A 23,724-nucleotide genomic window follows, 5' to 3' on the forward strand; every position below is an offset into this window, starting at 1 on the left:
TAGAGTATTGATGTAAAAAACTGGAGAAAGAAAACCACAATGTGCACATTGATAGTACTACTTTTATTTAAAAGATTTAATGAAAGGTCTGCGACCTGCGGCATTAGCTGTTAGCCTGCCCTCCCCTCCTGTCTTTCCTCTGCTTCTCCTTATTACGTTGTTGTTTGGCCTGAGGAGGAGGAATTGTCCATTCTGCGTTCCTGGGGCCACAGAAGAGAAAGCAGTATGGTTGGTTCAGATGCCTGTCCCCATCGTCCCCTTTCAAAGAACTGACACATGCTTGCCACTCTGCCCAGTACAGATCATGAATGAATACGTTTGCTCTTGGGGTACTTGGGAAAAGGGTCAGAGTTTCATTTCCTGTTGTGCCCATTAAGATATGGGGATAAGTCAGACAGTGGTGGTGCACGCCTTTAATCCCAGCACTTGGGAGGAAGAGGCAGGCAGATCTCAGTGAGTTCAAGGCCAGCCTGGTCTACAAAGAGAGTTCCAGCACAGCCAAGACTGTTATACAGAGAAACCCTGTCTCAAGAAACCAAAAAAAAAAAAAAAGGTATGGGGATAAGGATAAGAAGAGGTCTCTGGGGTTTTCATAACAGAAAGGTTTTCGGTGAAACTCAACATCTAGAGCACTTAGTGACCTGTTTCCCATGTGATTTCGTTTTTCTCTGGACTATATTTGGCCTTCTACAACTGTCACTAAATTGCAGAAACAAACTGGTTGATTTCTGGTGGGATGCTGTGGTGCCTCTTGAGTTCCAGATGTGAGGACTGTTTGTGAACAGTTGTCCAGATAGATTATGATGGGGATGCTGCCGACAAAGGAGAAAGCCAGTGAGATGGTGGAACTGGTTGTCTGTCTCAGGACTGCTCAGGAAGGCACTCCATCCTAAGTCATAGAGACCCGGTGCGACACATGCCAATGTCCCCGCCTTATGCTGGGACTCCACAGGGCCTTCCCTCAACAGAAGCAGTTTGGATGGTTTTTTGCATGTCCATTGCTGGCGACAGCTCTGTCACTCAGACCTGACTCCGAGGTTAAGGGAGCTGCACTACTGTTTATTCTCTCCTGACCTGGACAGCCTAACCTGTACTAGTTACTAGTAATGGTTCATTTGAGATGTGTCATTTTTAAACAAATACTCTTTAAAGTCATAGAGAATTGTGACTGATTAGTTAATTTTAACTTAAAATGCTGAGATCCTGTTGAAAGACAAAAAAAAAAAAAAACAGAAAAAAGAAAAAGCACATGCAGGTTGTGCACTGTGCACAGTGGTAGAAGCAAACCCTGAACTTTGCAAGTCCACCATCTCAGGTTTTTAGTACGATCAGTTCATCCATGGCTACTGTACATGGAGGAAAGTGAGAACAAGTCACTGAACCATCAGAAGTGGAAGGAGAAAACCAACTTCTGCAAGTTGTCCTCTGACTTCCATTCATAAACCATGACGTGTGCATGCATGTGCACGCACATATACAACATATGCAATAAATAAAATATTTAAGTGTGACAGAGGGCTGGAATAGTGGATCAGCAAGTGAAAACACTCACCACACTGGCCTGATGACACAAGTTCAATCCCCAGACAACATGTAAAGGTAGAAGGAGAGAACCAACTTCCTGAAGCTGTCCTTTGATCTGCACACATGTGCCATGGCATGTGTGAACTCACCATACACACACACCATATATTCACACGATAAAAATAAATAAAACTTTAAAAACACCAGGGAAAATTATATTCAATCCAGAATTCTATTTCCAGTTACGAGACTAACCAAATATGAGGCTAGACATCATTTTAGAAATGCAAGGGACTCGGTGACTTTTAAAATCTTCATTTATATTAAACCAACCTACTTATATGGAGTATAGAAACAAAGAAAAATCATTTTCCCGATAAGATGAGTCTGACTATCCAAACAGTAGCAACAGCCTCTGCTTGGTAAGCTAAGATGCTAGTGACCTTGCCAGAGTAGAAATCTGTGTGCCATCCCACGTGCAATTCCTGATAATCCCATTTTTCATGCCCGATGGCATTGCAAATTGTCATTGAAATCTACCGGAATATGGGGCAGTTTTGGTTTTGTTGCTTGGTTAGGAATTTCTTCATTCTTAAAGTCTCGTGAGAAGACATGGCAAGAATGGAAGGCATGTTAATGCTAATGAGGAGCAAAGGGGAGGGGCTCAAGTCCCCTTCTTAGAGGCTACTGGACTGACACAAGAACAGGGAGGAAATGGGAGTCAAGAAAGTGGATCCAATATACTCACTGGAACAGGGTTCAACTCCCAGTGGCCAGCCCCATAATGAAAATGGAGTCCTTCTCCAACCCCATCTAGGGGGACTGGGCAGTGAGCATGATCGGGTACATTATGCAAAATTCCCAAATAACCAATAAAATATCATATTGGATAGAAAGAAAGAACCTGGATCCCATCTGCGTGGTGTGGGGAAGGTTCAGAGTGGCAGCTGCATGCCTGGCTTGGAGAACAAGTAGCCAAGATTAGCATAAAAGCTGGCTGGCTCTGGAAAGGTGACGCTTGAGAAAAAGACGGGGGCTTGCTAGAATATCTGATAGTATAGACAAGTTGTGAAGGAGTTCAGATGTGTGGGTGAGAGACAAGGGAAAAGAAAATAAGACAAAAGAGGATTAGTGAGTGTGGGACAATATATTATAAGCCAAAAACAGAATCATTAAACGACTTCAATCCACAATGCATGATACTCACATAGTTGTAATAGAGCAAATGTTTGTATTCTTTCAAAACACAGTGGGAAAAAAAAGGCAGTGCAACTAACTAGAATAAGATCCTTAGATTTTCATCTGGCTAATGCTTTTCTAGCATAACAAGAAACTGATAGATGATAGCTGAAATGGGTGATTGTAGAAATACCAAGAAAACCCCACTGTAAAAGAATGTGGCCTTAACTAGAAAAAACAGCTAAAAATATTTCGGTGGCTGCTTCCACGGGGCAGGACTAGGGTGTGGTGAGGGTGGGCAGGAAGACTGACGATTTTCATTATAGGAATTCGAATTCTGAATCATTTTTGTGCTATTACATTCTACTGCTACATAGTTTTAATGATTAAAAATTAACTCTAGACATACTGAAGACTCTGAACATGCTAACCTGGAGAGGGTCAAGATTTAATTAAAGGATGGTACCGCAAATGAGGGGCTGCCTGTGTCTAACTTGGCAAATAAATTCAATAAAATGTCTTCAACTCATTCTCCATTTTAAACATTTCATATTTATGAAGACCTTTTTTCCATTAGGATTCTCTTTCGAATGTAATTACCGAGTAGGGACGTTGTTTTGTTCACTGCTATATCAACAGCATCTATCTGGGTATCTGTTGAGTGAATAAATGAATATATCTTAACACATGTCCACAAAGCAAAACTGCATTCTTTCTGGTTCCTAAGGTGATACATATTTATAAAACGACTGCTTCCTTAGATGGCAAAAGAATAATAGTAACATCACTATTGTCTCTCCTGTCCTCATGAAAAAAAGACAGAATGGGGAGACCTCATTTTTCTTATGGAAAGCAGGCTTTACATGCCTCCAAAGCACAGATAAGCTCTGTAGCACTGGTGTGCATAACCATTAGAAGGACAGCGGCTAGAGCTCAGCCAAGAGACCAAATCAAATCCATAATTGCAAAAGCTGGATCTGAGTACTTTCATACAAGATGTTTTAATAGAATTTGGTGCAGAATCATAATTCTTAGTTGGAATTTGAGAGAGCAATAATTCAAGAGGCAAAGCGCCCACAAAGTAAACTATTAAGTTACACAGCTATCTATAAGAAGTGCCAGAGGATTTTACATCAATATACTAGGAAATAAGAACAAAAACTTGATTTCTTTCTAGCTGAAAACCAGCAGCCATATAATTTAGTCTGCGTGCTCACTGCCTGATTTTTCTTGGAACTCTGCAGGTCAAATTTTCCACACACACGTTCAAGTGGTAAAGGACATGAGCCAGGATAAGTTTAGGTTTTTGTTTTGTTTTTGCAATGCTGGGGATGGAAGCCAGGGCCTTGCATACCTAGACAAATGTTGTGCCATTGAGCTATATCTCCATCCCATGGCTAAGCTTTTAATAAACCCAACCATTGAAACTGTTGGCAGAGTTCTTGCCTAGCATGCATGAAGCTCTGGGTTTGATTCCTAGCATGGAACAGATAAGGTGGAGTGATACATGCCTGTTATCATAGTACCCAGAATGTGGAAGCAGGAGGATCAGGAGTTCAAGGTCATGCTCAGCTATAAAAGGACTTTAGGGCAAGCCTGGGCTACATGAGATCTTCTTCCCCTACCCCACCCCCAATTAAGTAGTGTTCACTCAGGAACAAGTGCAGGTAGCAAGCGTTTAGTCCTAAATGTAAAAGCTAAGCCAATGTTAAGACCTCTGCTGAGTACTAAGCATATGGAAATGATCCAAACCGACCCACTCCTTGCACTCATAGAGCTTGTAGTCTGGTAAGGAGAGCCAGATCATATTCACGAATGCAAAGAGCATTTGGAGTGGTGATTAGAGCTATGGGAATACATAAAGTGGCATATAAGAGTCACTCACTTGTGTGTATGGGGGCGGGTGCTATATAGTTACTGTATGTTTTTTATTGAAATAGCAACCTAGCCTAAGACATTGGTTGTCTACTGAAGGAGACAATAAATGCAAGTAGACAAATAGAAAACTTCTATTTTAGGATAAGATTTTTTTTTTAAAGAGAAAGAAAGAAAAGAAACAATGGGGTAGGAGAGACATCTCAGTGGTTAAGAACATTGGCTGCTATTGTAGAGGACCTGAGCTCAATTCCCAGTACCCACATGGAAGCTTAAATTGCCTATAACTCTAATCCCAAGAGAAGTGATGTCTTTTTCTGGCCTCCATGGGTGCTGCATGCATTTGGTACACATATATACATTCAGGCAAAACATTCATACACACAAAATACATTTTAAAAAGAAACAAAGGGAGGAGGGATTATAGGAGCCGGTGGGGGGGTGGGGTGGTCAGGATCATGATGGGAAAAACCACAGAGACACCTGACCCACGCTAGTAGGAGCTCATGGACTCTGGACTGACAGCTGGGGAGCCTGCATAGGACTGAATTAGGCCCTCTGAATGTGGGTGACAGTTGTGTGGCTTGATGTGTTTGTGCGTCCCCTGGCAATAGGACCAGGATTTATCCCAGGTACAGGAACTGGCTTTTTAGAGCCCATTCCCTATGGTGCGATGCCTTACTCAGCCTTGATGCAGTGGGGAGGGGCTAGGTCCGGCCCCAACTTGATATGCCAGCCTGTGTTGACTACCCAAGGGAGGCCTTACCTTCTATGAGGAGGGGATGGGAGTGGAATGAGGGGGAGGAGGGGGAACAGGAGAAGGAGAGGGAAGGGGAATGAGTTAGTATGTAAAATGAAAAAAAAAATCAAATACAAAGTTAAAATACCAAAAAAAGGAAGGTAGGTCTTTTCTGTGAGGTGCCATTTCAGGTGAGGTTTCATGAGTGAAAAGGGACTGCCTGGCCAGTGCTAAGCAAAGAGTCTTCCAAGCAGTGGGAAGAAAAAGTTCTGAAGTCTCAGAAATGGGAAAAGAGAAGACATAAGGAGGCCAATGTGGCCTAGAAAGGAGGAGGAGTGAATGGGCAGGGAGGGCAATTGGGAGAGAAGGAAGAGGGAAGAGAAATTGTGGTCCAGATGTAATATATGAAAGAAGAATTTAAAAAAGAAAAAAGATCATATTTATATACCATAAGATTTATGTGTTCTAAATGTTCAATTTCATTTATCTTCTTAAAATATTTCACATAAAGACACCTCAGGAGGCTTTGTAATTGGAACACAAAATTATTTTCTCTGCTTCAAACAAAGTGATGCAGGAGTTGGAGATGTAGCTCAGGGGAAACACACGTGAGGTGTGAAATTCAGTCTCCAGGATCAAAGTCGGGAGGGAACAAATAGTGATTCGTGGGGGCAATGACATGGTCTCCTATTGGAAAGCTCTACATATTGTTAGCATATTTCATCTAATTGGTAATCTTAAAGATCAAATGAAGCCGGGCAGTGGTGGAGCACGCCCTTAATCCCAGCACTGGGGAGGCAGAGGCAGGCGGATCTCTGTGAGTTCGAGGCCAGCCTGGCTAACAAAGTCAGTTCCAGGACAGGCTCCAAAGCTACACAGAGAAACCCTGTCTCGAAAAAAACAAACAAACAAACAAACAAAAAAACAAAACAAAAAAAAGATCATATTAATTCCATTTTATAAGATGGAGAGCCCAAGAATCAGGGAGGTTGAGTAATTTAGCTGGAGTCAGAAATTTAGCTAGAACTAGAGTTCAAAACTGGAATGTTACCCAACCCATACCCTACAATTGCTTAATATGGGTTGATTTTGCCTGTTTACAGATTGCTGCTTTGGTAATGTGTTCATCTCCCTCAGTTGAAGTCAGAAATGTGAAAGAAGTCCAGGAATCCAAACACTCTCATGGCCCTATTTCAGATTGCTAAACACAGATTAAGTGTAAGTAATACACTCCAGTGCTATAAATGAAGAAATGAGATGTTTGCTTTTTTGTTTTTAGAATAACATACGAAAAATTTTCTTCTCAAATCTTAAAAATGTCATCGCATTGGCCCAGAGATCAGTTTCTCAGAACTTTGCTGATTATTGGTTAATGATATATGGCCAAACAGGAATATATAGATAATATCTCACTGGGAAAATGTGAAATATGCAGATATTATTGTAAAACATTGCTATTTCCTCTAAAACATATTAACAGAAGGATAAGAAGTCCAAGGATTTGTAAACGCATCCTCTTTGTTTATCCAAGAATTTTGAGCTCCTTGTAAAGTATCCTGCAGAGCCAAGCAAAGAGCTGAACACTCTGGAGTCTGTGGTCCTAGAGCAGGACACTTTATGATCTCTCCAGACTATATATAGCAGAGCGTGAGAACTGGAGGGGCTCTGGAGGCCAGAAGCTATCTATGTGAACAGTCCATGAACCTAGCCCAGTGCTGAGAACATCGTTGGTACTCAGTCATTGGATTCTTAACCTGAATGCAATGGAGTGAGGGAACATGTTAGCATCTTACTTTTCAAAATTCATTTTGAAAAGTTAAACAAACAAATAAATAAGCTGGGTGTGTTAGCACACACCTTTCATCCCAGCACTCGGGGGCAGGAGGATCTCTGAGTTCTACACCAGCAGCCTGCTCTACAAATCAAGTTCCAGGACACCCAGGGCTACACCATGAAACTGTTTTGAAAAACCAAAAAGGAAAAAAGAATATGTAGGCAACTCTCTTATAACCTAAGGATAAGCAAATCAACAAATTTCTTAGAGAAGATAAGGAAGTACTGACCATAAAATGAAAAAGTAATAAATGAAACGATCAAAATTAAAAAAAAATAGGCTAGGCATGATGGCACAAACTTTCTTTAATCCCAGCATCAGGAGGCAGAGGCAGTCAGACCTCTGTGAGTTCAATACCAGCCAGAGCAACAGAGTGAATCCCTGTCTCAATACATTTTTAAAAGTATTCCTCATCAAATTACACCATTAAGAAAATGAACACTGAAAGCAAAGACTGGTAAAGTTATTCACAGTATATAACTAACAATAGACTAAAGACAAAAACCTCAGTAAAAATGGTCAAAAGAATTGAATGGACACTACACAAGAGAACGGCACAAAGGGCCACGAAATACACAAAAGGATGGTCTACATTATTAATCACCAGGGAAACATAAGCTAAAACTGAAATGAAACGACATTTCACACCCTGTAGAATGGCTGGACAGCAGAAAATAATAGCAAAATAAAGAACAGCAAAACTGTGAAGCAATAGGAACCCTCATGCAGTATTGGTGGGATGATAAAATGCTTAACGACTTTGGGAAACTGTTCAATCTAGCCTTATAAAGTTCAACATTTATCCACCTAACAATTCCATTCCTAGATACTTATCCAAGGTAAATCTTCAATGTATTTATATCTGCAAAGAAACTCATAGAAGAATATTAATTAGTTTTAGTCATATACTCAAAAGTAAGAGATGAGGGACTGAAATATACACATATCAGCAGGAGAAATGGCAAATTATGCTCAATTAATATGATGTGTTAATACTCAGCAGGCAAAGGAAGCAACTGATGATACATGCAACCACCTGGATAGATTGCTGTAGCCCACTGAGTTGTGATTCCCCTGCCTCAGTCTCCCATGTACTCAGTTTCATGGGCATGTGTCATCAGGTAAAAGGTCATTGGTGAATATCAAAAGCAGTGTTGAATAGAGAAAAGCAGCCAGTGTAATATATGATTCCATTTATATGAAGTTCAAGAATAGATAAAACTAATTTGTAGGATAGAAAAAATCAAATGCCTTATTAGAAAGAGGGGTGATTGCCTCATAGAAAATATGGAAGAACTTTTTTGAGTAATAGGAATGTTTTCTGGCTTGACTGGGGTGTTGTTTATACAAGGCTATATGTGTCTAAATGCATTGAGCTGAACAAACTATTAATTTTATTATGCATTAAATTAAATTAATTAAATATAATTTATTTTTGCAGTGCTGGAACTTGAACCCTGTACCTTGCACATGCCAGATAATTGTTCTACATCCCTGATTTCTAAACTCCAAATTAAATTAAAAAGGCCCCAAAGCCCAAAACAATGACAGAAAGACCTCTGCCTATTAGTCAGGAAAGCCCTAGAAACCCCCAAAACGACAGAGGTTGTGTATCATTGCTCTTGGTTGTACCATACTAGACCCAACTGCTGAAGACACCATATACTTTAGTGGTAGGACATAGAGAAATCAATCTGGAACTGACCAGGAAACTGTCTTCCTGTTGGCTAGCTTTCATAGTGCTAGAAGATACTATACAGACCACTGGTGGAGAAAACTCACCAATGGTCTTACCCAATGCTGGACCCTGCATACTACAAAACTGATTAGCCAGGTAGGATGTACCTACTAGTGTAACATTGGCATTAACTGTTATGGGGATAACCAATAGTTACCTGACTGAGGTCTTTCCACTAGAAGAACATGATGCTCAAGCTATGCCCAGTGTGGCACAAAGTCTCCTTCTGTTTCCTGGATCAAGATGTAGAACTCTCAGCTCCTTCTCCAGCATCCTGTCTGCCTGCATGCTGCCATATCCCGCCATGATGATAATGTACTAAACCTCTGAAGCTATAAGCTAAGCCCCAATTAAATGTTTTCCTTTAGAAGAGCTGCCATGGTCATGTTGCCTCTTCACATCCATAGAAACCCTAACACACACACACACACACACACACACACACACACACACACACACACACACACACACACACACACACCAAGATCTCCAGCAATTTGTATGAATACTGCTACTTGAATGATTACTGAGTTGCAAGCCAAGTTGTAAGCTGTAGGAAGACTGTTCCACCAAGGAAAATGAAGGCAAAGACCGAGATTGACATGAGCGTGGCTCCCACATGACAATTTAGTGAGCAAGGGAAAAGTGGTGGGAGGTGGAATAAAAAGCCATGGTAAGGAGCTTTGATTTTGAGGGTAAAAAGAAGCCACTGGAGGCAACCGCTTCCAACACACAGGACGATTTGATTTACATTGTAAAAGGACACTGGTTGCTCTGTGGAGAATAAACTGGACATTGGAGGAGGGAGGAGGGAGGAGGGAGGAGGGAGGAGGGAGGAGGGAGGAGGGAGGAGGGAGGAGGGAGGAGGGAGGAGGGAGGAGGGAGGAGGGAGGAGGGAGGAGGGAGGAGGGAGGAGGCGAAGTGGCCAGTGAGGATGGCTTGGCTTTCTCCCTCTAACTGCTTTCCTCTTCTACTGTAACATTCTCAGCCCTTCTCTGACCTCAAGACTGACTCCTGCAGACAGCACCTCCAAAGCTCCTTTGCTGGCTGCGTTCTGGTCAAAGATACCCAACACAGGAACCACAGGAGGTTCCACGGCTGGGGGAGAACGGGAGGGGCCTCATTACCACCACTCCCGAGTCTACTGCCTTCCCTCATCAAGCAGGTCCTGGCTATGCTGGTCTTGCTTCAGTTCCGGTTCCTGGGGTCTCCTGGTCTGCCGCTTGTTTGGTTAGCCTGGCCAGCACCTTGGTTAATAGCTGAGCCATTATGTACTCTTTGGCTAATCTCTTTCCAATGTGCTCTTTCCTGATCATACACTGAATGACTCAGGTGGTTGGTGCAGGCCAAAAAGTGATGATGGCTTGGACCACAGTGAGGGCACTGGAGGTAGTGAGAAGAGGGGACATTTGAGATACATTATACTTTGGAGGCAGAAATCACAAGAAACCCTTCCAGTTTGGAGGTAGAAAATGAAGGGAAAAGGAATGGAGCCCAATCCCTGGGATTTGGTTAGAAGTGGTTAGTGGTAATGTTCACCTACGCAGGAGAGCAAGGGAGATGTAGGCTTGTAGGGGTGATATGGGAGAACTCAAAAACGTATTTGTGTTGTTGATTAGACAGTTAAGTGAAAATGTCATACAGACATGTGACATGGCAGTCTGGAGACCAGTAGAGAAGTGTGGCTAGAGATGGAAACTTGAAAGCCATCAGTGAACCTTGCAACTTAAAGCCATGGAGCAGGGTGAGATGGCCTAGGCAGAGGTGTAACTAACTGTCCTGGGGTGGCAATATTCTACAGAGAAACACTTGCGCACCCCTATTAAAATGGACCCTGATGAATTAGACTTCTATAGAAATCTGCTGAGGCCCTGGGGCCAGCCAAGGAAGGAACGCGTCTCTCAGGAAGCGATTTCACACAGTTCTGACAACTCTAAGACAGACTGCGGACCGGAAGCAGAGACACTGACAATGATGGGTTATGCACAGACCCATACCTGCTGACCAGGACTACCTAGTTAGACACCTCTCACCCTCTCTTCAAGCTGAAACGCCATGGCAGTACTTCCAAGATGTACTCTGGGTGTCTCCAAACCTCTTTATTTGTTCCTCTTCCCAATGTGGTTATACTGGATAAATTAAATCTCCTTTCTCTGCTCTTCACTATTGTATGTCCCTTTAATTGGCTCATTAGGGATAGTTGGCTGAGCCAAGCTCGTTAGGGATGCCAGGACCCAGGCTTATACCCTAAAATTCTGCTAACAAAAGAATGTCAGGAGACAACAGACATGCCAAAGAGGATGGGGGGAAGCCCACAAGGCTTTAACCCTGCATCAATATCTACAGACAACTAAGGAATGTTCACAAGTGGGAGAAGTAGTGTTCTCCAGAGAAGAGCACACCAACCGGTTATCCAATACCAAATGGTCAGCCCTGAAAACATACATACGGGTAATGTCATACAGACTGAGCAGGTTCTATTTAGAAATATATGCATCTATATATATGCATATAACAACAATTAATGAAAAAAGAAAAAAAAGACATGACTTTGAAAGAGCAAGGAGAGGTATTTGGGAGGGTTTGGAGGGAGGGAAAGGAGAGGAGAAATGATATAAATTAAAATCTCAAAAGTACGTTGGGAAATCCCCACTGTGTGAGAAACATGGGGCTACCTCCTACTGAGGAGAATGAAATGATCAGCTATTCACCATCCTTCACCTGTAGAAGCCAGAAAAGGGCATGTGCTCTATGCTCAGCCAATCTAGGACTTTTGTTTAGGACTTGAAATCAGAATCCAGTGTCGCAAAGAAGCAAAAACCAGTTCTGAATTCATCCTTGTCTTAGTTAGATTTTCACTGCTGTGAAGAGACACCATGACCATGGCAATTCTTAAAAGAAAACATTTAATAGGGGGGCTTGCTTACAATTTCAGAGGTTCAGTCCATTATCATCATGATGGGGAGCATGGCAATGTGCAGGAAGACATGGTGCTGGAGCTGAGAGTCCGACATCTTGCAGGCAACAGGAAGTCCTCAAAGCCCAACCCCACAGTGACACACTTCCTTCAACAAGGCCATACCTCCTAATAGTGCCACTCCCTTTGGGGGCCATTTTCTTTCAAACCACCACAGTCCTGAGGGCATAGCACCTAGCAGTCACTGGCAGCAGCAACTACCATGGCATTCACAGCCAGGATCCAAGCTAGCCTCCCACAGTGGCAGCAGGAAAACTCAAGCATTCTGTTCCTGGGGCATGACCTTGCCTGGGACTCTGGCCCCTGGATTTTCCCCCAGTCGCAGGGCATTTTCCAAACCTGGTTCACTGGCATTCCTGGGACCTCTAACTTCCTGCCTCTGCGTTTGTTTTCTCCATAGACTCATCATAATTGGTTTCTGCTGATTGAAAAGAACAAGCCTGTTAACAAAATCCCTTTACCTTGGGAGGTGTGTAACAAACACCTGCTGAATCAGTGGTCTGTCTGTTTCCAACTTGAAATTGCTCAGTACAAAATCCCACGCATTTCTACCATGGCTGTCATGGTCTCATAACAAGAGCTCTCTTTCCTTAATTGGCAGATTTTCTTAGAATGTTGGAAGGGCGAGAAACAAGAGGTCAGCAGCTGAAGTAACTGTCATTTCAAATATAACAGGAATGAACACATTGACTCAAGGATGAAGTCAGCTCCCTCCTAAAAAGGCATCTGGGAGCGATTACTCATGGGGAGCGGTTCTTCTTTAGTGCCTCTGGTATTTAATGATGCTCTCTATATCAACTCACCCAACATTTCTCATATTTTGAAGAGAGGTTATGGAAACCCACAATCTACTGGTGTTAAGATGTGTCTCCACAATAAAGCAAGGACACCTTCTATGCTTTGCAAGTAGGATAAAAGAGCCCGTGTTTCACTTTTTAAAACTTTTTGAGGTAATTCAATTCCCCCACTCTCTGCCCCAGCTTTCAAATGAAAGTGAACTGTTGTCTTTGAAGAGACTTAAAGAAATTATTGAACAGCTGGGGGAAAAAAAGGAGAACGATCCTCCACTGTTTTATTCTACATTTTATTGCCTTTTGAGCTGTGTAAGGGGCCATCTGCTGAGGACCCTGAAAATGAATCAACTTTCTGTCTATACATGGGCCCAGATCCAAAGAGAAGGCCAGCTCCTCCTCGGCTGGGGTGGAAACCCAGCCCAGGAGGGGGTGGGGTCAGTTGGAGCCCTAGTTGACAAAAAACAGAGAAGTCAACAAATGGAGAAATGAAGTAATTTTAAAAGGGTCCGTGTGGTGGTGCTTTGAATAAGAATGACCCTCGTATGCTCATATATTTGAATGCTTGGTTCCTGCTTGGGGGACTATTGGGAAGGATTGGGAGGTGTGGCCTTGGTGGAGGGAATATGTCACTGGGGGTGGGCTTTGAGGTTTCAGAAGCCCATGCTGAGCCAGTCTTGCCAGTCTCGTTCTCTCTCAGCCTGTTGATCAGGATGTAGCTTTCATCTACTGCTCCAGCACCACACATGCTGCCATGCTCCCCGCCATGACACTGACCAAGCTTCTGAAAGTGTAAGCAAGAGACTCATGCAGTCAGTATAGGGTTGGAAATGTAGCGAGTTGGTAGAGTGTTTATCTAGCATGGTTATCCTTGGCTATAGGGAATGAGTTCTACACCACCCTGGGATACATGAGACTTTATTTCAAAGGGTGGGGATCAATAGTTCTCAAGCCAAATCCTATCAGTTCCTCTTAACAGCTCTCCATATCTATACCCCTCCCCTGATTCCCACTTAGTCTTGGCCAGGTCTTTTCCAACTCTCATATGGATATTCTCACCCAGGGATCTTGTTAAAATGTAGGCTCTGGCTGAGCAAGTGCGTGTCAGTGCCTGACAGCAAGCACATTACACAAACTCCTGAGTACTCAATGGGTTTCTGGCATCGGCCTAAACTTTGGATGAGGAGGCTCTAGGCTGCCATGTCTCTTGCTTTAGTATTTCCAGCAGGTTTCTGGCTGGTCCTCTCGCCTCCAGGCTTTATCACGTTTTCAGTTGGTTCTTCCCGGGGAAGACAGAATGGATGAGTTACAAGCCTATCTTGAATCTATAAGATTCCCCTCAGTGTCTTTTCGACTTCATGTTCTTCATGACTCCTGACATCCTTCTGCTGTGGCTTTAACGGCCTCCATGGCCAGGAGCCTATTGCCTACTCCTCTCTCTTCACCTCCTGCTCACCATCCTCCTGCACTGCTGCTTTCGCGGAGCTCAAAGCCTTCGCGGAGCTCAGCCCTGCTGCCTCCACTGGGCCTGTTCTCCTCGGTCCGCCTGGTGAACAAGTCAGGCTTTGGGCATTCTCTAGGCAGTCTTCTTCCCCCACAGCTTCTGCCATCTGCACAGAGGGAGTGCTTCTCCCTCATGCATTCCCACTGTGGCCTGAAACAGCCCTACCATCACCGTTTTGTTTCCACCATCATTCCACAGTGCTCCATGAGCTCTTTGGGTGCATATTTTCCTTCCTCCTGCCTGCCTGCCTTCCTCCCTGCCTGCCTTTCCTTTCTTCCTCCTGCCTGCCTGCCTTCCTCCTTCCTGCCTGCCTGCCTTTCTTCCTCCTTCCTTCCTTCCTTCCTTCTTTCCTTCCTGCCTGCCTTTCTTCCTCCTTCCTTCCTTCCTGCCTGCCTGCCTTCCTCTAACCTTCCTCCATCAAATTACTCTTGCCCTCTTACTCTTTCTTTTCTTTCTTCCTCTCTTTCTATAATTCCTCCCTTCCCCTTTATTATTTTCCCATCCTTTCTCTCTTCTCCTCTTATCTTCCTCCCCCTTTCCTTCCATTCTGTCATCCCAAACTGTTTAAGATGTATTCATTCTCTCGTCTACAACACTATTTCATCTCCCTAAAATATCCTAATATATTTTGTTTCCTTTCCTCTTTCCCTTTCTCCTTCCCTTTTCTTTCTTCCTTTCATCTTTTCTATCTTTCTTGCTTTCTTTTCCTCTTCTTCCCTTTTGGTTTGTCAAGTGAGAGAGTCATTTTACTTTGAATTCTGCATATCTCTGTGTGGTCATGCACATATGAGTGCTGGTGCCAGATTCCCTCTGGAGGTGGTTGTGAGTCACTTGCTGTGGATACTGGGAACCAAACAGTGGTCTTCTGCAAAGGCAGTGTGTTTTCTTAAGCCCTAAGACTATCCTTTGGCCTCTTTTCTTTTTTTTAGACAATTTCATTATAGAATTACAGTAGGGCCATCAAAGCAGGCTTCCTTTTATAACCTCCTAAGCCTGGAAGCTCCTACTCATTTTTAAGAATTCAATTTAGCTGTTACTTGCTCCAAGAAGTTTTCATTAATAATTCTTACCTCCATTTCACCCCCCCAACCCCAACACAGATTAAGGTTACCTAGCACACCCTGTACAAACTCATCATAGTACTCTGACATTATATTGTGACTACTCAGCTAGACTGTTCACACATCCATCCACTCATTCACTCAAGAAGTATTTATTGAGCACTTTCTGTTCGGAGCAGCAGAGATACAGCAGTTCATCAAAGAGACAAAAATCCCATCTTGATCTTGAAGTCTAATGGAGGAGACATATAAAAAAGGTGCTAAATGGTGCCAAAGTCTGCAGGTAAAAACAATGTAGAGCAAGGCTGTACAGGGGTTGGAGAGGCTGTGTTGTTCAATGGAGTGAGGATACATTGGGTAACATGATACTTTTGGGAAAGATCTGAGTGAATCCAGGGAACAAGTCACGCAGGTCCCTACAAGTGTTCCACACAGAGGAAGCAAATATAGCAGCCACGAAAATGTTACATGGTGAGTGTCTGCAGGAAACAGCCCGGAAGCCAGAAAGGCTGCACTGGAGAGTGGTGAGGAACAGAGCAGCGGGAGGTATTGCTGAGCTCTGGAGGATGACAACCACCATTACACATGAAGAACTTGGATAAGGGAAGGCAGGAGCTTTTGTGTGTATGTGTTCAACACACCTCATACAATAAAGTCCAGGACATATCAAAAGCTGGCATTTACTGCACTCTGCCAAGGGCCCATTATCTGTAATGTTCACAATAACCACAACAGGGGAAGTGTTGTGAACCTGAGAGCACACATAAAGGAAGGTGAAGCTGAATGGCTTGCCCAAGGTCAGTCAGGCAGTGAGCCCTGCAGAGAGAGGAAGAGGTGTTTCTGATTGAAAACCTGGAGCCACGTAGCAGAAATGGCAGTTCAAAGACAGCCTTGAGAAATGCCAAAGCTTTTGGGGGCCTGAAATAAGATGTTCACTTATTTCAGTAGTGAAATAAAAAAGGGCACAACCCACAGCTTAAAAGCTAGAGGTACAAAACTGACAAAGAACCTACTGCTCAGACATGCTCAGCTGGACACAGACTGTCAGAAACGCAAGATAGGAACGAGAAGTGGAAATCGCTGCTATGACAAACGGGGTGGCTTAAAACCACAGACATCTTAAAACCTGCTGTTTCTGGGGGCAGTGGTGAACAGTGAAACTTTTTTCCTAGGGGAAAGTCCTTCCTTACCTCCTCCAGCTTCAGCAGCCTCTAGAAGTTCCTCGTCTTGTGTCTGCATAACTCCAGTCTCTGCTCCATCTCCATGTGGCTTGCTTTTCTCTCTGTGTCTGCATCTTCTCCTCTGTCCCATACAAGGATATGTATCATTATATGTGGAGACCACCCAAGATGATAGAGAATCCATTCATCCTGAGACCCTTAACTTCACTCCTTTTGGGTTGTTTTGTTTGAGCATATTTTCTACCCTCCTATTCCCACCCCCTCCCCTCCCATTAGTCTCCTCTGCTGCCCTAGGCAGCTTTTTGTCTACTTTTATGCCATATATATATATATATATACATATATATATATACAGTTCTATGCATGCATATAAAATCTAGAAATCCACAAATAAAAGCATGCAAGATTTGCTTTTCTGAGATGAGCCTGATTCACTTAATGTAATGATGTCCAGTTGTATCTATCTTCCTTTATTATGGCTGAAAAAATCCATCTTTAATATATACTAATTTTGTCTTATCCATTTCTCTGTTGTTGGACACAAAGGTTGGCTTTGTTAGACCTTTCACTTAATTCTATCTGCAAAATTCCTGCTGTGGTTTGCATCAAATGTATGTCTTGATTTTGACATGGTGTCCATATTAAACATTGCTATTAGATATGGCTATGATGGTGTTTCTAGGTGATATTAGCCTTTCAGTTAGTGGAGCAAATAAAGCAGGATTGCCTTATCTGTGGGGTCAACCCATGGGCAGAACAGCCAGGAACTGAATCGGCTCTGCACAAGCAGAGTTTCTTATCATTAGCCCTGCACCTGAATCCTTTTCCAGATTATCTAGGATAACCTCCCTTGCCTAAAGGAAACTGACTGTGAACTTTTTATCACAGCTTCAAAATATCTTCATGGAAATGACAAGATCAGTGTTTGATTGACTAACTGGAGACCATGCCTTAACAAAGGACACATAAAAGTGAGCACCACAGTTTAAGTAGCTGCAATAACTTGTTTTGTTTTTGAGATAGGGTCTTATGGTAGCTCAGGCTGACCTAGAACTCAATATGTAGCAGAGTGTAACCTTAAACTTCTGATTTCCTAACCTCTACCTCCTTAGTGCCTAGGATTCCAGACATGTGCCACCCTGCCTGGTTTATATGGTGCTGAGAATTGATCCCAGGACTTTGTGGGTGCTGGAAACACTCTCTATCAACCCAGCCACATCACCAGCTCCATGATCAAAACTTTTGAAAATGTTTGACAATATATGTTAAAGCAAGACACATATTCTCTATGAACCAGAAAGTATCCTTTTAGCTTTATACTTAATATAAATCTCAAAAAGTCATTTAAAAGAATGTTCATTATGTTAGCTATATTAATCTCAAAATGGAAGCAACCAAATTTTCCATCATCAGAAGAACAAATAAGTAAATCATAATAGGTTTATTCAATAGAGGATGAATACTTAGCAATGAAAATGAACAACTACTATATGCAACAATATGAATTAACAGCCATAGTGAGCTTTAAAAGCCATTCACAAAGAAATATTCTCTATATGATTAAACTTAAATGAAGTTCCAAAACCAGCAAAAATAATTCTATAATGTTAGAAATCAGGATAATGATTACCTTGGGGTGGGAGTTATTGACTATAGAAAGCATACCAGAGAGCCTTCTGAATGTGGTACTGTGGCAGTTTTTGATCTAAGCGGTCGGTGTACACCTCTCTCTCTCTCTCTCTCTCTCTCTCTCTCTCTCTCTCTCTCTCTCTCTCTCTCTCTGTCTCTCTCTCTCTCTCTCTCTCTCTCTGTGTGTGTGTGTGTGTGTAATAGAACACTTAAGACTTCTGAACTTTATATTGTTCTAACAATAAATTTAAAAATACAATTTTTAAAAGATTCAGAAAGGCACAAAGAATGAGTTGAAGCCAACAAGATGGTTTTAATGTCCAATAGCCTTAGAGCAGAGCCCGAGCAAGACCTGATTTGGCAGCATGGAGGCCGACTTGGGGGCTTTAGTCAACCACAAGTTTTGTGTGAGTCAGCCATAGCCATGGCAGTGACAGGCGCTCGTGTAATGCAAGCTGCTTTTGCAGAGGCAAAGTCGCTGTTACATTTCATCTTGTTGGCTCTAGCCCATCATTCTAAAATCTCGTCCAATCTTGATTGTGTCGTGTAGGACAGAACAGCCTTGTAGAAAGAACTAGGAAGATAAAATAAAATCTTGGAACCGTCTTTATCATGAAGACAGTAATTTTTAATGCTGAACAAGAGTTCAACAAGTTGTTTGCTTTCAAACTAGATTTAGATTTAGAGGCTAGACACAACACTTTCCAAAAGTTGTTGACAAATTTAAGAGGATCTTGGGGCCAAGAGTTAAGATGGTAATGAGAAAATTAACCCAGCCATATATGGAGAAGCTTGAGACCAAAGAGAGGGGGTGGAAGGACATGGAATGTGTTTTATTTGGAATATTAGAAAGGCTAGTTTATGGAAGGGGACATATTTATTCACTCCTGAGAACAGAGCTACACCCACAGGTCAGTGTGATGTTAAGGCCAACTGGGGTGATATATTAAGAAACAAAATAGGCTTGGTGATGCAGGCTTATAATCTTACTACTAGGGAGACTGAGGCAAAAAGATTGCAAGTTTAGAGACCTGGATGGACTACAGAGTGGGTTTAAAGGCAGCCTGGGCAACTCAGTGAGACCCTGTGTAAAATGAAAAAAGAATGGGCTGAACAGTAGAGCAGCTGTCTAGCATGTGCAGGCCATATATTCAATCCTCAGAACAGGAAAAAAGGAAGGGGAGGAAGGAAGAAAAGAAGGGAGGGAGAAACAGAGGGAGAGACAGGGAGTCCAAATGGCCAAGGTCCTGCAAAAAAAAAAAAAAAGAGTTGGGCCCCCATGGGAAGAGTTTAAGCAGCTGCTGGACAGCCACAGAGTAGGAAGTGCTCTAAGAACCCTTGCTGGACAGTGCCTCTCTCAGATGACAAGTGCTCAAGAATGGCACCGAGGAGACAATGGGACCTAGAGGACAAGATGCAACTATGCTAAGGCCAATTGTGGCAGCCTTTATATTAAAGCTCACGCCTTTAATATCAGCACTCAGGAGGCAGAGACAGGGCTACCCAGTAAGACCCTGCCTCCAAAACCAAATGCTAAGATTTCTGTCCTATGACTGCTATTCGCGTGCTCTTAAATGCGGTCGGTGGGCATGTTTGTAAAACATTCTATACTGGGAATGTGCATCACTTGTGCGCTTGGTGCCCAAAAAGGCCAGAGGGGAGTGCTGGATCTCTGAGAACTGGAGTTAGAGATGATTGTGAGCCACCACCTGGATGCTGGGAATTAAAAATCCAAGTCCCCTAGAAGAGCACTCAGCATCCTTATCCACTGAGATCTCTCTCCAGCCCCAGAAAAGCATTTTCTCTCTTTTTCTTTCTTTCTTTTTTTTTTTTTTTGATGGAGTGTTATCTTTTTTTTAAGACAGTGTCTCTCTGTGTATCCCTGACTGACCTGGAACTCACTATATAGACCAGGCCAGCCTTGAACTCACAGATCTTTTTGACTCTGCTTCCTGAGAGCTGAGATTAAAGATACATGCCACCATGCCTGGCCAGAAAAGTCTTTTTTAAAAGCATCCTTTCAAGCATGGTCTTCTGGTTATTCCAACACTGAAGTCCAGCTACATGGGGGGAAAAAACCCATGGCAAATCATGATACTCAGAAAAGTCTGTGACTTTAATGATGTCTAACTTAGAAATGACATCAAATCAAAACAATGATGCAAGCATGTTTTGTTCAAACTGACCCTGTCCCAAATGACATGCTTGTTTTGTTCTGAGGCTACAAGCCTGTCACTACTATCTACAACTATGAAGTAGAAAAGGTCATTCAATACCTTCTCTTACTAAAGAAGAACAAGACTAGAAGCAGACATATTGCATTTGCTGAAATAACAGCAAGAAGCTGTCCAAGCACAGCCTCCAGTTTGCTGCCAGGCAGCAGAAAGGTAATTTCAGTGATGCTATGACATGACAAATTGTCTTTGCTGCACACAATTTCCACTCTAGAAAAGAATTCCTCTCCTCCTCCCATCACATGGTTCTTTTCCACTGATTCGTGCGTCAGTTCCCTTATCACTGGAGCCTGAATGGGCCTGTGGGTCCTGTGTGGATGAGGCACCAACTAGCAAAGAAATAAGCATCACTTGCTTTTCGGTAGCCTGGAAATTTGGAATGTCGTTGTTTGTACCCCCTATGTGTGCTTGAGTTAAGAGTCCAGAGACGGCATTAGAGTAATCGTGTTGTGGCAAAGGCCACTGTGAAGGGAGACAAGAGCTGCTATACTGTGACTCCAGTGCAAGTGTGATTTCGATATTTTCATATACTATATTTGCATCTTGTCCTCTAGGTCCCATCGTCGTCTCCTCGGTGCCATTCTTGAGCACTTGTCATCTGAGAGAGGCACTGTCCAGCAAGGTTCCTTAGAGCACTTCCTACTCTGTGGCTGTCCAGCAGCTGCTTAAACTCTTCCTGTGGGGGCCCAGCTCTTTTTTTTTTTTCAGGACCTTGGCCATTTGGACTCCCTGTCTCTCTCTCTGTTTCTCCCTCCCTTATTTTCTTCCTTCCTCCCCTTCCATTTTTTTCTGGTACTTACCAGATGTGTGAGCATAGAACCGGTGAGTCTTCACTCACTGGCCACCAAGCCTGGTGACCTGAGGTTGACCCCCAGGACCCGCACAGTGGGGAGAGAGAACTGCTTCCGACTGGCTGTCTCCAGGCCTCCACACCTGCTCACCCACCACATCGATGAATAAATAAATGTAACAGATATGTGAACTTGGGTGCGGTTCTCTCATCTGGGAGGATGGATAATAACATGCCTTTGTAGAGCTGTCCTAAAAACTAAGATCTATCACGTGAAGTGTCCACTCACCCAGTTTGTGCTTGGAATTCCAGTTCCATCACTTAACTAAAATTTCTTGAGTGCCCCTTTTTTGCCAAAAGGAAAAAAAGTCATGGAATAAGAGTCAACAAGAGCCCTTTACTGCTCTATCCTAAATCTACTGATGAGAAACAAAATTGATAAGCCAAAAAAAAAAATAGGTAATTTGTCACAAGACAGCAATTGCTATGGAGAACTAAACAGGAAGATGAGGAGTGTCGGTATGGGAGGGTGGTATTGATGGGACATCACCTAACATGGTGTCATGTCAGCAAAGCCTTGAAGGATGTGAAAGCAAGTCAGGGCAAGGAGCCGGGAGCCTATCTGGGGAAAATGTGTTTCAGGCACTGAGAAGAGCAATTTAAGAAACTTGGAAGAAGCCAGAGGTGCTCAGAACAACAAGAAGACAGACGTGGAATATTACAAATGGTTGGAAGAGAACAGGACATGTGGTGTGAGAAGCATCAGGGACCATCATGTAGGCATGAGCAAGTGCTGCGTGTATGGTGTGCATTATGACAACATTATCACCGCCTGCCCCAGACATCCAGACCATCACCTACTGCCAGACAGAAGATGAACCCCAGAAGGGGCAAAGGTGAGAGCAGCAGGGTAATGGGAGCAACCAGATGAAGGTGTGGCATGGTGTCACCAGAGTGCTATCAGCAGAGGTGCGGAGGCATGTTCACACAGGGTATTTTGAACTGTGCATCAGTAGGATTTCCTGATTTGGTAAATGCTTCAACGAGAAGGGAGGAGTTAAAGATGACTAAAGTTTGGCTGCTGGAGCAACTGTCATAATCTGAGATGAAAACTGCAGGAAAAGCAGAGTCTAGGAGATCAGCAGCTTACAATTAAGACATCTATTAGACAGGTATAACTCTAACTCTAGAGTTCAGATAGAGAGAGGTCCCTGCTGGTGCGATCACTGTGTGGATTGTATATAAAGCCATGCAAGTCAAAGAGATCATGAAAGATTAAGGATAGAGGACACGGCGGGGGATGGGGGTTGTGGAGCATGATGGTGGTGCACACCTTTAAACTCAGCACTCAGGAGGCAGAGCCAGGCAGATCTCTGTGAGTTCGAGGCCAGCCTGGTCTATAAAGCAAGTTCCAGGACAGAGCTAGGGCTGTTACAAAAAGAAACTCTTGCTCAAAAAACAAACAAAAGCAGCAACAACAAAAAACAGGGGACAGGGGCTAAGCTTGTCCTCTGATGTCAATAAGTCTAAGAGACTTGTTGGACTAAAAAGTCAAGGAGAGCCATGTATGGTGGGTCACGCTTATCTGTAATTACAAAACTCAAGAGGAGGATCACAGTGAGCTCACGGGAAGCCTGGGCTGGTGACTTCCAAGCCAGTCTGGGGTACACAGTGAGACCTTGTCTCAAACAAACAAACAAAAGAAAAGAAAGGTAAGGCTGAGGCTATAGTTAAGCTGGTATAATGCTTGCCTACCATGCACAAGCCCTGAATCCAGTCCTGAGCACTGCATATCCCAGGACTCCCAGCACTTGGGAGGTAGGGGTAGGAAGATCAGAAGTTCGGGGTCATCTTTGACTCCATAATGAGTGCAAGGCCAAAATAGTATGCATAAGACTGTCTCAGAGCTGGGTGGTGGAGGCGCACACCTTTAATCCCAGCACTCAGGAGGCAGAGCCAGGTGGATCTCTGTGAGTTCGAGGCCAGCCTGGTCTACAGAGCGAGCTCCAGGACAGGCACCAAAACTACACGGAGAAACCCTGTCTCAAAAAACAAGAAAAAAAAAAAGACCCTGTCTCAGAAAGAAAAAAAATAGAGGTGGTGGTTGGACATAGGTTGTACCATTCCGTTTGCCTTCATGAAAGTGAGTGATGGCCTTGAGGAGACCTGTTGAAATAGAATAGTGAGGTTGACTAGACTGAAATTAAAAAAGAACTTATTGGCAACTGTTACAGGATGTTAGGGAAGCAACTCTTACTTTGCAAACTAACCCTGAAGAGTCAGATTTCTCTAGAAATCTTTTAGCACTACTAAAAAGCCACATTGTAGATTAGGTCATCACACTGTAGAAGTATTCCAGCTAATCAATGAAGGGTGATCTTGTACAATATCATCACTTTGCCACCACTCCCACCCTACCCGCAGCTGCTAATGTCACACCAAGAATTTATTACAGTGTCATGCTTCCTAACGTGACCACATACCATTCCAATGATGTGCTTTTTAGTAACAAACATGTATATAATGTACTTGGATCATATCCACCCGTTGCCCTCTTTGGTGCCCCTCAGCCTCTGCTGATGGGCCTCTTCCTTTAATAAAATGGTTAAGCAAAAGAAAAAGCAAACCCACTTTCACTAGGCACCTAGAGCCATGGATCAGGAACTAC

At 43.2% G+C, this 23,724-nt stretch overlaps 1 long non-coding RNA gene across 1 annotated transcript in view; it reads right to left on the reverse strand.

Moving 5' to 3' along the window:
• The window catches only part of LOC121825774 (uncharacterized), a 59,957-nt gene that overhangs the window by 19,768 nt on the left and 16,465 nt on the right, over positions 1-23,724 (reverse strand). Inside the window, exon 4 of the long non-coding RNA XR_013048019.1 lies at positions 16,413-16,524. This is a non-coding gene — a long non-coding RNA (uncharacterized LOC121825774). The remainder of the gene's footprint in view (positions 1-16,412; positions 16,525-23,724) is intronic.

Source organism: Peromyscus maniculatus, chromosome X (genome assembly GCF_049852395.1).
Source record: "Peromyscus maniculatus bairdii isolate BWxNUB_F1_BW_parent chromosome X, HU_Pman_BW_mat_3.1, whole genome shotgun sequence".
In the NCBI taxonomy this organism is placed as follows: Eukaryota; Metazoa; Chordata; class Mammalia; order Rodentia; family Cricetidae; genus Peromyscus; species Peromyscus maniculatus.